General features: G+C 35.4%; 2 protein-coding genes across 2 annotated transcripts in view; one reads left to right on the forward strand and one right to left on the reverse strand.

Annotated features, from left to right (window-relative positions):
* CMSS1 (cms1 ribosomal small subunit homolog) overlaps positions 1 to 15471 on the reverse strand; it is a 150948-nt gene that overhangs the window by 106689 nt on the left and 28788 nt on the right. The window lies entirely within an intron of this gene.
* FILIP1L (filamin A interacting protein 1 like) overlaps positions 10740 to 15471 on the forward strand; it is a 30630-nt gene continuing 25898 nt past the window's right edge. The window contains exon 1 of the mRNA XM_032219330.1: positions 10740 to 10828. The gene's annotated coding sequence lies outside the window, so the exon portion shown is untranslated. The remainder of the gene's footprint in view (positions 10829 to 15471) is intronic.

Here is a 15471-nt window from a genome sequence, read left to right on the forward strand (position 1 = left end):
GGTCCTGGATTTTGAACACATTTTGTAAGCTCATTTGAGCTATTTTGGTTCACAAATTGCTGCCTGTAGTGCACTTTTTTGCCTAGTTAGTGTCATGACAAGCGTTTTAGTAATAAATATACAAACATTCATCACGTAACTTATAACGTATTATTCGTAGGATATATTTGTAGTGATAGTTTTCTCATGACACATGTTCACACATATTGCTGGGATTTTTAAACTATGATTTGTGAGCATTATGGGTTGACCATATACTTGAAATTACAGCTATATACTGCAAGTCTGCATGAGGCTGCTAGTCTCTTTTGCAACCCGAGAGCCCCCTCTTACTGTGACTGTTGAAAGCAGTATCATAGTAATATAGCATTTGCAGAAGGAAACTGCAGTGTAGCTGTAAAATAGGAATAACACATATAAGACCAAACCTCCCCACAAAAATCTAAATATGTGATGTCACACGTTCTCTGAATCATTACCCTCCACTGTAGCTCTTGGTTTACCAGTAAAATAATAAGTTGCAATCCTAGCCACCAAAAATTTGTCCACTAGCCACAAAAAGGCTATCTATTCTTGTTATAACAGAGTGAATTCAAGCATTATGTTAAGCAAAAAACAAAGAAAAGACATTCTGTGCCAGAAAGGCTCTTGGCTCAAATCAGCACATAGTCATCCTTATTTCTTTAAAAATATGTATATTTCTTCCAATCATAGAACACAATTAAATAATTACTGAAGTAACAAATCCAGGAATTCAGTTTGACATTGGGAATTTTGGCACGGGTTTCCACTTTAAAAATGTTTCTTAATTCTACAATGGTGATGACTACATTTAGAATTCAAAACATTAACAAAAACAAAATACATTAAGATAACAGCACGGTCACTTAAGGGGTCCTTGGTGTTCTCTAAGCTTGGTTGTTTTCTTGCAGATGTTTCATTATCCAAACTAGGTAACATCAACAGTAAACAACCTCACCAAGAAACTCTCATTTAAGCTCTGAACTACAAATATTTTCCTCTATCAATACAGTCACTTTACCTGAACAACTTAAAATGAGATACAAAATTACCGTGTTTCCTCGAAAATACGACATGTCCTCATAATACAGCCATGCCACATTTTTCTGTTGGGCAAAAATATAAGCCCCCCTGCATATAAGCCCCCTGGACAACCCTTCACCCCCAGCCAGGCAGAGCGCTGCTCACCAACCTAGCAGTATCCCGAAGGTGCCAAGCCGCAGGAACCTGGGGAGAGGCAAAGGTGATCACGATGCTTGGTGCCTTTGGGATACCGCTAGGTTGGTGAGCAGCGCTGTGCCCAGCTGAAGAGGGAGGGTTGCTGAGTAACTGCTCTCTTGCGCACGGGCTCCCAAAGATCCGGGCACAGCCATTCACCCCTAGGCCAGTGAATACTGTTGTGCCTGGCTGCAGGGGGTTTGCTGGGTGGTTGCTCATGAGCATGGTCGCTTCATGGCTGTTGTGTTGCGCTGCTGTGACAGCGCAACACCGCCATTCGCCCATGAGGTTGTGCCCGGCTCTTTGGGAGCCCGCTCGCAAGAGAGCAGCCGCCTGGCAACCCCAAAACAATAAACCCTCCCCCCATAATAAATCCCAAGGCATATTTTGCAGGTAAAAAGAAAATAAGACCCTGTTGTATTTTCGGGGAAACACGGTAGCACGTCTCTAAGTTGCATGTAAGAAATACTGAGTAGAAATCTGAAAAATCACTACATTAAATTTGGTAGTGGGTACCGATCCACAAATTTTTAAGTGTCTTAATTACTGGAGAGGGCAATGCAATGGGCATTTTAGCTGATAAATTTAGAAAGAACCGCAAACAATTCAGAAATTTACTACTTCTCTCCTACTTAGCTATTACCCCACCTTCCATTGTAATTGCTGATAGGGCATTACTTGTATGTTCTTTTTTAAAATTTGTTTTTAGAAAATAAAAACTTAGGTACATGGTGATTACCTCTGAGTCAGAACATCAGTATTCAGAGTACAGGAATTTCCCCTTTGTTTTGATAAAGGACTTTAAGGAATCCACAGAGTCAGAGACAATGCTGTAGGATTAGCACTGCTTAAGGACTTTTTGTGCTGCCAATTCTATGTCTGGAAGGTGGAGGGATTTGGACAACATCTGCCCTCAGACTCTAAAGTATGAAAACCTGACATTAGTCGCAATAACAGATTCTGATTAAAATTCTGTGCTTTAACCACAATGTCAGCCATATTCTGGGTTTTGGCAACATCATAAGCCTAATTACAGCATAGTTTAAGAGTGTGTGTGAATGAGCCCAGCAATTTCTGCTTGGGAAAATATGCCAGTCCTCTCTTTCATTTGCAACTTTCCAAGGCACAAATAGACTGGCATTACAAAATTAAATGTATTTTGTTTACAAAGGGACAGGGGTGCCAATAAAATCCGTCACTGAACTACATGAATGGGCTTCCATTTCTACCTAGCAGAGAAGTGCAAGTTTCACAGAGTACATACTGTACAAGGCAAATTATAGTCAAGTTCTTCCTCACCCCATACAGAGCACTTTTAGTAAAGTGAACTCCTATATCTCTTTTCACAATTTCCCAAATTTCCATGCAAAATTAATTTGCACTTTTCTATTATTCCACAACTATCAAAACATAAATACCATGCAACTAAAATATCATTTTCTCTCCAAAAATTTAGTCCAGTTTTTTAATATTTGTCTATTTTGAGATTATTTTATTAGATCAAGTAAACTCTTTCTAGTAAACTAGAGACATTTTTTCTCTCTTTAGTCAAATCTAATTTAATTTAAGATTAAGTGTAGTTTAATAAACTGAATCATATTTAGTTGCCACTTTTTTCCCCATGTTGTCTCAGAATTTGGGGACTTCCATCTCAATCTACCTTATTCCATCTGATCTAGAAAAATGGTACCATGTGAGGTTTATCAGCAGCAGTACCAGCTTTAGCAACTGGAAAAGAAGCAGTTTATGATAGCAGATAGGAAGTACAATGAAGAAGCTGTAACAACAGGCAAGGATTCACTGATAGCAATGCAAAATTATTTGACTGTCTTCTGATTTACTCTAGTCTAAGGGTCCCCTACAACAGACTATTGCCTGTTCGAAACGGACAAAGATGGGCAAGCATGTGAAGTTCTACTCGCACGCGAGCACAAGTGCCCAATGTTCATGCTAGCGGAGTTTCATATGCAAACGCAAGTACCCACCACTCGCACAATGGAGATGTGTGAGGGTGTGTGCGCCTGCCATTCACAGGCCTCCCCGCAGAACCAGGCTGGGCTGCCAAGCTCGAAAGATTGGGGACTGCTGCTCTAGTCTACAGAAAATGAATTTCCAATAGTTCCTCTAATATCAAATTTCTCAAGTTGGGAATTTGATCTTTTAGAGGGAATGCCAGGCCAATCAAAACATTCCCATGAGTAGTCACCTATCCATCTTGCAATTCCTTATTCTATGTTCATGCATTAGAAAACTGCTATCATATCTTTCTTTAGCCTTTTTTTCTTTAGACTAAATATACCAAGTTCTTCATAGGGCCTGGGGTCAAAGCCCTACATTTTTGTTGTTCTTCTCTGCATTATTTCCAGTTCTTTAGCTTCTTCTTTCTACTGTAGTGATCAGAACTGGACACAGTACTCCAAATGCAAATCAAATCCTATGACTTTGGCATTATTTACATGCAAAATAATTTGGCATTATGCATCTGTTTACGCAGCCTAAAACTACATTAGTTTTTTCGGCAGCTGCATCATATTGATAGCTCATACTTAATTGTGGTCATTTCAAAACACCCATATCCCTCTCATTAACCTTATTTTAACCTCTATTAAAGATGACCCATCTTGTACCTGTGTATCTGTTGTTGTTTTTTATCGAAATGCAGAATCTTACTTTTCTTATCAATGAACACTTTACTGGATAAGAACAAATGTTCAAGTCTATCAAGATCCTTTTAAATTCTGAAGCAATCGTTTCAGCTTTGTGTCATCTGCAAATTTTATGAGTATCCCTTCTATTCCAAATACGTAATTTATGAAGATGTTGAAGAATACAGAACCTAGAACAGAACTCTGTGTACTTCCCTCTGTGTGAACACAGACCCATTAAGGACAATGCATTGGCTATAGTTGTTCATTCAATTGCAAATACATCTGGTAATGGAACCTGCATCCCACATTGTTCCAGGTTATCAAGAAGGAGGTTATCGTCTATTTTATCAAATGTCAGGTAGGAATTCAGTTAGCTAAAAATATCACACTAAGCCATATCTTAGTGGTTTAGCTCAACATCTCTGCCCTTATTGAACAATCATTGATTAAAAATTTATGACTTAAAATGATGTGTTGTACCTACCTAGAGACTGAAGAAAAATCCAGAAGACTTTCCTAATGTGTTCCTTATTTCCTAATTAATGCACATAACTTCCTCATGGAGCAGAATACTTTAATCTCTAAGTAAGTTACACAAAAAATAAAACTTTGAAGCTCCAAATTATTTGAAATCACTGAGTAGACAAAATAAACTGGACTAAATAGTAAAAAAGAAGCAACTTTGTGTTGGCACGTAATGGGTCGCAATGACCTAATCAGGCTTTAGCTCTAGTTTCTCTGATTCTGTGGTATTTTATCCTGCCATAATATTTACAGTACAACAATATTTTAAAAACTATATTTAGTTTCTATGGAGACAGGAATTGTTTAGATGGAGTCAGCAGCTAAAATAGTGTCTTTCCTCTTACAGCTTATTTGTAAAATCCCACTTTTTAAAAAAACTCTTCTGTATTAGCTAACAGACAAAGCTTCATTTGCCTACCTCCCCTTAACTCATGGAAACAAAGTAGTTGAAGAACAGCCAAATTATTGACAGATGGTTCTGAACTCTTTTACTGCAATCTCAGTTGTAGAAACATAGGTAGCCAAAAATCTTCTGCCAAAAATATGTGAGAACCATTGCCAATTATGAAATTGATGCTACAGAGCTGAAAAAGTCCCACAGTTCAATGTAGTATTAGGTAATATTATCTAAAATATTAAAATCAAATGTATTGCTAAAACAGGAAATAGAAGTGGATGCTTCTAATCAGGTTGCTTTAGATTTTTTTTTTACAGAAAGAAAATTTTATGATAGTGTCGTAAAAAGTGACACCATAACATAAAAATGTTGCCCTCAGCACTCAAATAAAACAAGAGGAGCTATTCCTGTAATGATATCTAAACCGGTACTTTGTAAAGCTCTATTTTTTTCATAGTATTAGCATGCTGTAATTTAAGCTTGATTTAAAGGAAAGTGTAGCATTTTAAAATATGAGATTCACATAAACAGATATAAAGGAAGTCCTGCATACAAAGAAACATTTATTATACAATAGTTTTGAAAGATTAAAAACAAAAAAATGAGACCCAGCCATGATATGTCACATTATTTGCTATATTCTAGCAAATAGAAACATTTTATTGTCATCTGCTGAACTCCGCATATTATTTCAGTTTGTGTCCTGCCTTTCCATCTCTGTTTTGTTGTTTTACACTCATAACAATCCAGTGAGTCTGTGTATGAGAAGTAATGATAAGGGAAGAGACACATGAACCTTAGTCCTTCCAGCACTATTCTGATTCTAAGCATTGATTAAAAATAATCATGACAATATAGATAAACTATTTATTTAAACAAGTGGTTATAAACATTAATGTAATATATGTGGGATGTATGGAAATGAAAGAAGAATTTGATTCACACTTACCTAAAATAATATGACTGATATAGGAAGAAAAAGTCATAACTGCCTTCAGTATTTCTTGTCCTAAAGACCAAGTCCACTGGTAATTCTCCTTAAAGTTCTACCAGTAAATACCAGTGGTAACCAGTTTGCAGCCAGACAGCACCTCAAAGAATTTTGACAAAGTTAGATTAATGCGTGACCTGACAAATGTGCGCACAATAGCACGGCGAGAACACCGCAACGTCATAAGCGCGCCCACAACAACGCGCCGACAAAACTGCGCCCACAAAAGGGCGATTTAAGTTAAGGTAAGGATTAGGGTTAGGTTTAGGGTTAGGGTTATTACGTTGTTTTCGTTGTTTTTTGATGGTGCGCTTTCGTCGGCGTGCATTTGTCGGCGTGCTTCTGTCGGCGCGCTTCTGTGCGCATTCGTCAGTGCGATTTCGACGTCGCGGTTTTCTCACTGCGGTTTTGTCGACGCGGTTTTGTCGAGCGCACATTTGTCAGTGAACCAGATTAATGGCATTTTGTTTGACTTATTTCTATATAAATAAACACATTATTTGGCTCTTTTACTATAAATCTAATAAAATTCTACCATGATTTGCTATTATTTATAGTTCTGAACTTAATGCTTGGCTATTCTCCTGATCTGGATCATAGCACGTAATCTAACTTACAAGATTTTATTTTTATTCCTGTGACCCGCCAAATGCACGCACGCGCCGACAAAACCGCGGCGCTAAAACCGTGACATCATCAATGTGACGTCATCAACGCAGCGACAACAGCGCACCGACAGAAGCGCGATTTAAGTTAAGGTAAGGGTTAGGTTTAGGGTTACAGCGCGCTTCTGTTTCCGCGCTGTTGTCACCGCACTTCAGCACTCATTCATCGGCGCGCTTTAGAACTCACGGTTTTGTCACTGCGGTTTAGTCGGGCACGCTTTTGTCATTCGCCCTTTTGTCGATGAACCTTTTATTCCTGGATTTTGCCTTGTTTTCTAATTATGACAGATGCCATTTTTTTCACATAAATATATGAGAGAAATAAATTGGATGGATAGCAAAATTACTTTCAAGTCAAGCTTACATGGACCCAAGCAAGCAGTGTTCTGGCATGATACAATAAAGATATGCTATTGTCTTCTTCTGGACTTTAAACATCACTACATTTTGTTTATATTATTATGGCTTTTCTGATATTGTTCACTGTGAGTCACTCTTGACAACAAATTCAGGAAAATCATCCTTGAGATATCCTGGCTTTGACCAAACCACTAGCAATATATCTGTGTCGCTCTTTTTTTAAAAAAATAGTAATAATAGTAGCCAACTGTTTGGTAGTGAATAATAAGCATAAGATATAAAATATAGCCTATCCCGTTATTCCAATGAGTTCTTTTGAACTCATTGGAAATCTGTAAATCTGATTAGAGAAGTGGTCACAAAAGTTTTTAGACTAGGACATACATTTCAAAGTTTAAGAATCTGTCATGAAGGCTATAAAAATAGCTTCCAAGTATGAAGTATCCATTCACCAATGGCTGTCTTGGAAGTCATCAGCAGTCAAATGCCCATTTTCCAGCTAAAAAGAGTCAAACTGGTGATGTTCAGTGAAAAGCACACTCACATAAAGCATACATAACACATATTTAGCCCTAACATGTTCAGAAAGATACAGGTAACACATACGTATATCACAGGTGTTTTTAGCTTAGGCAAAAGTTCCTCATTTCTTTTCTACTTCTCATATCCATGGCATCTGCAACTCTTCTTTCACTAATTACCCTTCATATCTTCCTCCTTACAGCTGTACTTCATCTTTTTTTCCTTAGTAGGTCCAGAAATTTCCAAATAAATAATAGCTGCAGCCACCTTCTTCTTTATTGGGGTTAAAATGAAGCTCAGAAATATTATGGGAAATCCAGAAATAACTAAAAAAATAATATTTGTTTTCCATCATCTATCTCTTGTAAATTAAAAGACTCTTAGCTAATAAAAAAGATGGACGAAGCAGGGACATTGATGTGTTCCAAGTTGAGTGTCTAGGCATCATGGTGCTTGGAACTTAGAATCTTCATGCCTAGCTTTATCATTCTAAATAAATGAAAGCAGTTTGTTATCTTTTCTGATAAATATATATACTCAGCTCATAAAGTATGAACATGATGTTCCATGAAGAGTACATTCCTAAAGAAGTAGGGTTTAAAAATTCATATTAACTCATATTAACAAGAGCTACAGGAGATTGAATATTATTTTCTTTTATAGTGCCACAGGGAAATCCCATCTGCCCTTTCCGTACCTTGCCTTAGTCTATTTATCTGGGTTTTGTCTTTTCAGGCTGAATATGAATATGGCCACTTTTAAAAAAGAAAGCTGAAAATTCAATTTAAAAAATGAAAACTAAATAATGTAATTATTCAGTAAATAATATACATTGAATAAACAATGCACACTAAATAGCAAAAAAACAATGGGTACAACATTTTTTCCGCACAGCCTTGAAGAACTGGCTCGCCCGTCAGGCCTGGGGACAAGGATAATTCCCCTCCCGAATGATGAATGTATGTTGTTTATTATTTTATTATATGTCTTATCTTAATGTCTGTATCTCCCCTTCCCCTATTTTATGTGAGCCGCCCTGAGTCCCCTCAGGGAAAAGGGCGGCCTACAAATATTAATAAATCTCTAAATCTCTCTAAATTTTATCTTATTTTTTCTAATGTGAAAACAAATGTCAGGAGCGCAAAATTTGTGCTTTTGTAGTTAGTCCAGATGCACCACATGAATACCTAACTGAAGTTTTTATTTCTAGAAACCTTTACTCAAACCTTTCTCTCAGTATTAATGAGACATGTTCTTCATTTCCTGTATTAAAGTATTATGTAATATTTGCTCTGTCAGCCAGCTGCAAACAGTAATCTCTGAAAATTGCATTTAAACTGAAATGCAAAGTACTCAGTGTATCAAAAATGGTAAACAGAAGAAAGTATTTCCAGGATGTATTATAATCAGATTATAAATCATGCAAACCATTTCACCTGTATATGAATATTCATTCAATAGCCAAGAAAAACAAATTTGAGCTTTCCAACTCCTTTTGCATGTGAAGCACTACTATCAGAGTAAACATTCTCTGAAATAGTTCCTCCTATCTAGAGGACATTCCATGACCAATTCTTTACAAATTAGAAGTTTCATAATTCCTCTTTTCCACATATGTATCTCTGTAGCCCATCCCCTCTTCGCAACCTTAATCTTTCTTATATCAATATATACACAACATATTGGAAATGAGTAAAGACAGAGAATATGAGAATGGGGAAGGACAAAGAAGGTATTATACTAATGTATCATTATAATTTATTTATTTTTAAATTATCTTTTTTTCCATTAGGAATTTTTCAAACTTTTATTCCCAAATAAACCAATAATATATAATTAAATATTCCAATAAATATTAAATAGAAAAGCATTATAAATGAGGAAAAAACTATTAATATAATTCTCTCTTCTTCCAGATGCCTAAAACCAAGAACAAGTCAAAATTAATAGGGGTGGGGGAAGGGGGGGCAGAATTCTATTGCTATAGCACCACAAGTAAAAATGTTGAATCCTGTCTGGTAATTACCAATCTATTTTTCAAAAGTGGAGACAAGGGAGTAACAATCTGATTCATAGACAAGCTGGCTTGGAAGAAGCTGCCAGTTCCAGACCCTGCTTCCAGAATATTATAAAACAGGGCATTTTTAAGTATACTTATCAAATAGTTTTAATAACTATAGAGAAGACATAATATGTAGATTAAACTGAATTACTCATATTTTTATGATAATAACCATCTTTAGAAAGTCAAGCTTCAGTTCCTATGACACAGCATTAATCCCTTAATACTTACCACATAATTTACAATATTTATGCAAGCATAAAAACACATGTAGATAATCAACCATGACTGCAATCCTAAATTCATTTTATTGGGAAGTAAATTCAGTTCAATCTATTACAACATATTTCTAATAAATGTTGGACATTGTAAAAGACTGAATTTCAATGATTCAGATCAAACCATTTGGTATATTACAATATAATATATAGTATAGTACATATGGTTTAAAAAAAAGTATACTATTTTAAACATTCATTAATATGCATAAGATTTAACCAGATAATTCTTTCACTGAATTTTCTGCAAACATTTTCTTACACACTTCATCCATTTGTAAAGTAATAGAAAATTCAGTATAAAATCTAATGAAGACATTCTTCTGTAAATTGAAGCCTATTCTGCATTTTTTCCTGTTTGTAGATCAAATGAATACTATCTGTAAAACCTTATTAAAACCTTATTAATACTAACTAATTAACCATTCTAAATATATTAAATGATAGAAAGTTAAAAATGGTTTTAAAGGAAAAAGTATATGCACTTTTACACACAACACACCCCTGTTTCTCATCTGGCCTTTCCATCATACTTGAAGAATTGTTTTCTAGTTACATCATCAGGAAATAAAACACAAGGAAAAAACTCTTGATGTTCATACTTTTCTCAGAGGAGGCCAGCTAAGCTTGGGTGTTCCCCCCTCCCCCTTCAGCAACTCAGAAAATAAAATAAAAGTTAAACAAATCCAGTTGTGTTGTGAAAAAAAATTAAAATATTGCTCTGCGACCACTTCACTATTCTATTATTAATAATGAGAATTAACTCCTCTAAACTTTTCAATGCATTCATTTTGGCCACAAATCAATCTGACATATGAAATGTTTCACAATCCAAAGTATTTGAAGCCAGAAAAACACACACAGGCATAAATATGCATGCTCGCATGCACACATACATATATTTGTAGTTCTGGTTATCACTAAACTACACTAAATACAGAATGAGGCTGCACAATATAGAGTTCCTTATAAGGTATTGCCATGACGTAATGCTTCATAGGCTTTGGGCAAGCAGAGAGTTTCTCTCTCATTGTTTCGTGTAACTGCTGGAATGCTCACATCCCTAATGCCTAAGAGAAACACAATCTGAACACTACTGAGCAATAATTAAATCAAGAACTCTTCAGTGCATTTGCTGAAGGTAAGAGGGAGACTGTGGGAAGAAGTTTCTTTTAGCAGCCAATAGGCATTTTGCTTCAAAACAGCACAATTTTTGGACTTAATGCTGAGATCAATTATACTACTAAATAACTTTCTGGTTCTCCTTCTAAGCATAAAAATATTTCAATACAAAACTGAAGCATTAAATTAAGAAAAAGCGAGAGATAGGAATTACACATAATTTCCAACTGTGTGCTGGACAGGTCATAACTGCATTTTAAACTGGGAGAAGATTCAGTGACTTTGCAAATAGTATGAAGAAAGTTGTAGCAGCTTTTTGAATACATCATGTTATATGTTATAGACATGCATTTATTAAGATGTATTGTGCTTTTGAACAGCTTTAGTAATTTTAAATTTGGAAAACGTAAATTATAAATCAAGTAGCATTGACAGTAAGATAATTATGACTTTTAGAATTTTAATTCATTTTTAAAATTAACTGTATATGCTCATAGGGGAGAAAGGTTTTTGTAAATTTAGAAATGTTTTTCAAGAAAGTCATTTTATTTTAGAAATTGCTTTTCCCTGCTCTGTATAACATGCTGTTGAAAGGTATTGATCAATGTAAACTACCTGGTCCTAAGGACAGTCACAATATGAGTAATTACATATTCATGATAAGATTGACTGAAGCAAACTAAATTACACATGTAAAGCATTTATTATTTGGAGTGAGCATGGGAATACATTTGAAGATTTTATTGCCATTTATTCAGATCATTCTTCTAATTCTATATTCATTATGTAGCTATCTTACAATATATAAAATTTCTCAACTCATGAAAATAGATCTCTTCAAAATACAATAATAACAATTGCTATGCCCATGAATGTAATTGGATATAAGCAATGTTACTTTAAGAAACTCAATAGAATAATGTATAAAACAGCAGTTTGCATAGTTTATTAAGGACATGCTTACAATGTATACAAATTTAAAAATATGTATACTGTTTGTATATGTATACTATTTGTTTTTATTAATAAATTACATAATCTATTGTTAATAAAATATTCTAAATATCTACTTGTCAGAGTGAAATTCTCATTCACTGCTATGATGACACTTTTATCTGACCTATTAACCAAGTGTAAAGGAATAGTTTCTAAGATTTTAAACTAATAATCTAATGATGAATAATAACTCCACTTATTTGGTCCTTTCAGGCTATTTTGGAAGTTAAGAGCAACTTGCTTTACTGATTTTCAAAATAAACTAATTCAAAGGAATTGGGATTTTAAAAGACTATTATTTTTAAGAATCTCTTTTTAAAATGTAGCCACCATGTTTTAGTTGGATTTATAAAACATGAATTATGCCTCCCACAAATTTTGTATAATTAACTGATTACTTTAAATATAGCCAATATTTTATTGTTTATTAATTTACAGAAATATTATTAGATTGAGAAAACAGCAATCTCTGAAACAAAGATCATCAGGCTACATAAAACATTAATTATAACACTTTAAAACAGTTTGATTTGCTGAGAAAGCAAATGAAAGAGAAACATTTTTTCCAGTCATCTGGTTTAAAAACGTTTGAAAACAGGAAATGGAAATAATTACAATATAATTTAAACACTAATGGATAAACTGCATTTATTCTATTCAAAACCATTCTCTTTAATCTACATCAACTAGAGGTTTATAGCCCATATTATATGTTTAAAAGTTTCCATTCAGATACCAAGATTTATTTGGTTCTCATCAGTTGTTTTTAGAATTTCACCAACAGATTCATTTTCAAAACTACAAATCAGGTTTTCCTCTACTCAGTGCCATACAGAAATATAGGCCTACAGTCCTTACAATCAATCATGGCTAATATTTTGGTTGGAGATTGGACGAAATACAGTCTAAAACAACTGGATAGCAGAAATGTAACATAGCTTATTTTCTTATTTTGGTTATCAATAAATTATTTTAGATGATATTAACAGATTAGATAAATTTAAGTATTTGATTTCCATGACAGATTTGTACATGTGCTTAACTTTCCCAGTCAAATTAGTGACAAGTATTGTTTATTGCAGCAATTCTGTTTCTACATAATAAAGCAAAATGCTATAACATTTTACATGTTACATTGCAGTAATTCTCTTTCCAATTATTCTTATTCAATATTCACAAAATCTTTGTAACTCTGAAACTCAGGTCTTATAGATTGCTACGTTTACAGAAGCTTGAAAGACAGACGTTTGAAAGATTGTGGACAGGAATAGCAATGCTACAATGATATTAATATTACAGTAAATTGTGTGGATTTAAATCATATTGTCCATGAGATGAATAAAATTTCCATTTTTAAATAAATATGAACAGTGCTACAATATGATAACATGATAAATTATGTCAGTTGGTTTCATTTCCTACACTATTTTTCCAATTATACAAGTTTGGCTGTCACTTAATACTAAACAATAACATTGTTCCTCGGTGCTTCTTATATGCTTCTTCACATTGAAGGAGCTCAATTTGGCCGATGTTGCAATTGATTATTTCATAATACAGCAACTCATGTTTAGTTCAAACACAAATCATGTATAATATTATGAAGTTTTATCTTGGGAAAGTGACATGAATTTATGCCATGAAGAGCTTTATAAGTTATCAGCAGGACTCTTAACTGAACCTGAAAGCAAACTGGCAGTCAGTGCAACCCATGGAACATAGATGTAATATGAGCTGATTGAGGTCTATACGTAATTGCTTATGCAGTGTCATTTTGCACCAATTGAAGCTTCTAAATCTTTTTAAAGGCAGTTCCAGTACGGCACACTGTAGTAACACTGTAGTAATCCGTATGAGTGATACCAAGGCCTGAGTGATTGCAAGTAGGATGTCCCATACCAAGAACATCCTACTTGCAGTATACAGTACGTACTTGTGCAAAGGCCCTTCTTGCCACAATGTCCTCCTCCCGTTTCTCAAACAGGAGCTGTAAGTCTATAAAGGCTGCTAATAAATTCTGCTGGATTGGTACAACCCAATCCAGAACAAGAGATGAACAGTGCCAGAACCACAAGCCCCAACACATAAATCCATTAAATCTTGCTTAAATTGAGCTGGAGTCATCTTCACCCAATTCCAGGCACAAGATTTTCAGAGCATCACATAATTGGCCAAAAGTAGGGATATAATTTTAGTATCATCAGCATACTGATGCTACAATCAGCCTCTGTTATTGGATAATAAATTCTCATTGCATTCAATAAAAATAAAAACCTGATTAAATAAATTATAAAACCCTTACATTTAGCATCTGCCTTTTCTCTAAGGAACAAAACATAACTTTCATGTTTTCCCTCCATGCTACCCCAGCAACTCTGTAAAACAAATTAGAACTAAGAAAATATGCCTTCGCCAATATGACTTAGTTTACACACTTATCATGTCCTCTCTAGTGTTTTCCAAATCTCAAACTCTTCATCTCTTGGTCTATTTATTATCTTAATAAGCATGGGGAATCTATGGACCTACAGATGTAATTCAATTACATTTTCTAATCAGCATGGCCAATGGAGTAGGAATTAGGAACATCTGGGGGATTATAGGTTCTTCATACCCATTGCTACCGATAGCAGTAATTCCAAATATAGATGGGAATGTTAGCACACTTTCCAGGGCAGGAGTAAAGACCAATTTAGTAGCATTGAAACAAAAATATTTAAAGTGGTGCTATATGACCTTGGAAATTAAACAGATACACGGGAAAAGAGAATGGAAAAAGAAGGGGAGTTCCTCCTATTACATGGCCATTTCAGTTTATGAATAGCAATAGCAATAGCAGTAGACTTATATACCGCTTCATAGGCCTTTCAGGCCTCTCTAAGCGGTTTACAGAGAGTCAGCATATTGCCCCCAACAATCTGGGTCCTCATTTTACCCACCTCGGAAGGATGGAAGGCTGAGTCAACCCTGAGCCGGTGAGATTTGAACCGCTGACCTGCTGATCTAGCAGTAGCCTGCAGTGCTGCATTTAACCACTGCGCCACCATGAAGCTTGATCCTGTGGCCAGGGCTTCTAAAAAAGTGGCCATAAAGTACAGTTCTTGAAACTATTATTGTAAAATAATATTTTATTATCAGTAAACCTTGTGAGCAGCACAATGAGTTGTTACTGAAGGAGCACAGTGGTAGTATTGTAGGCTGACTTCTGAGGTTGGTAAAATGGTTGGGGGCAATATGCTTGCTCTGTAACCACTTAAAGAGTGCTATAAAGAAGCGATTCCCAACCTTTGCAGCTTAGCAGCCTGGCTAGGTGACAAGAGAACCTGGCTGCGCAAGTGGCGGGCAGTGCCCACACAAGTGCGGAGTTCAACTTGTGTGACAAGTGGGTCAGCACACACACATACCTGTGTGCAGCTCTATTTATGTGAAAGATACACTAGCACACATGCACATCTGTGCGCAGTTTTAGTTGCATGAGCATTGGGATGGCGCACATGCGCCTATGTGTGCAGCTCAAGTTGACCTGTGTACACATATACTCATACACTAGTCCGACGCTCGTGCAAGTTGAACTGTGCATAAGTGTGTGTGCTGGCCTGGGACTCGCGTGGCCTGCTTCCAAATAGGTCACGACCCGGTAATGCGCCATATCTTGGAATTTGGGGA

Source organism: Thamnophis elegans, chromosome 6 (assembly GCF_009769535.1).
Source record: "Thamnophis elegans isolate rThaEle1 chromosome 6, rThaEle1.pri, whole genome shotgun sequence".
Lineage (NCBI taxonomy): Eukaryota > Metazoa > Chordata > Lepidosauria > Squamata > Colubridae > Thamnophis > Thamnophis elegans.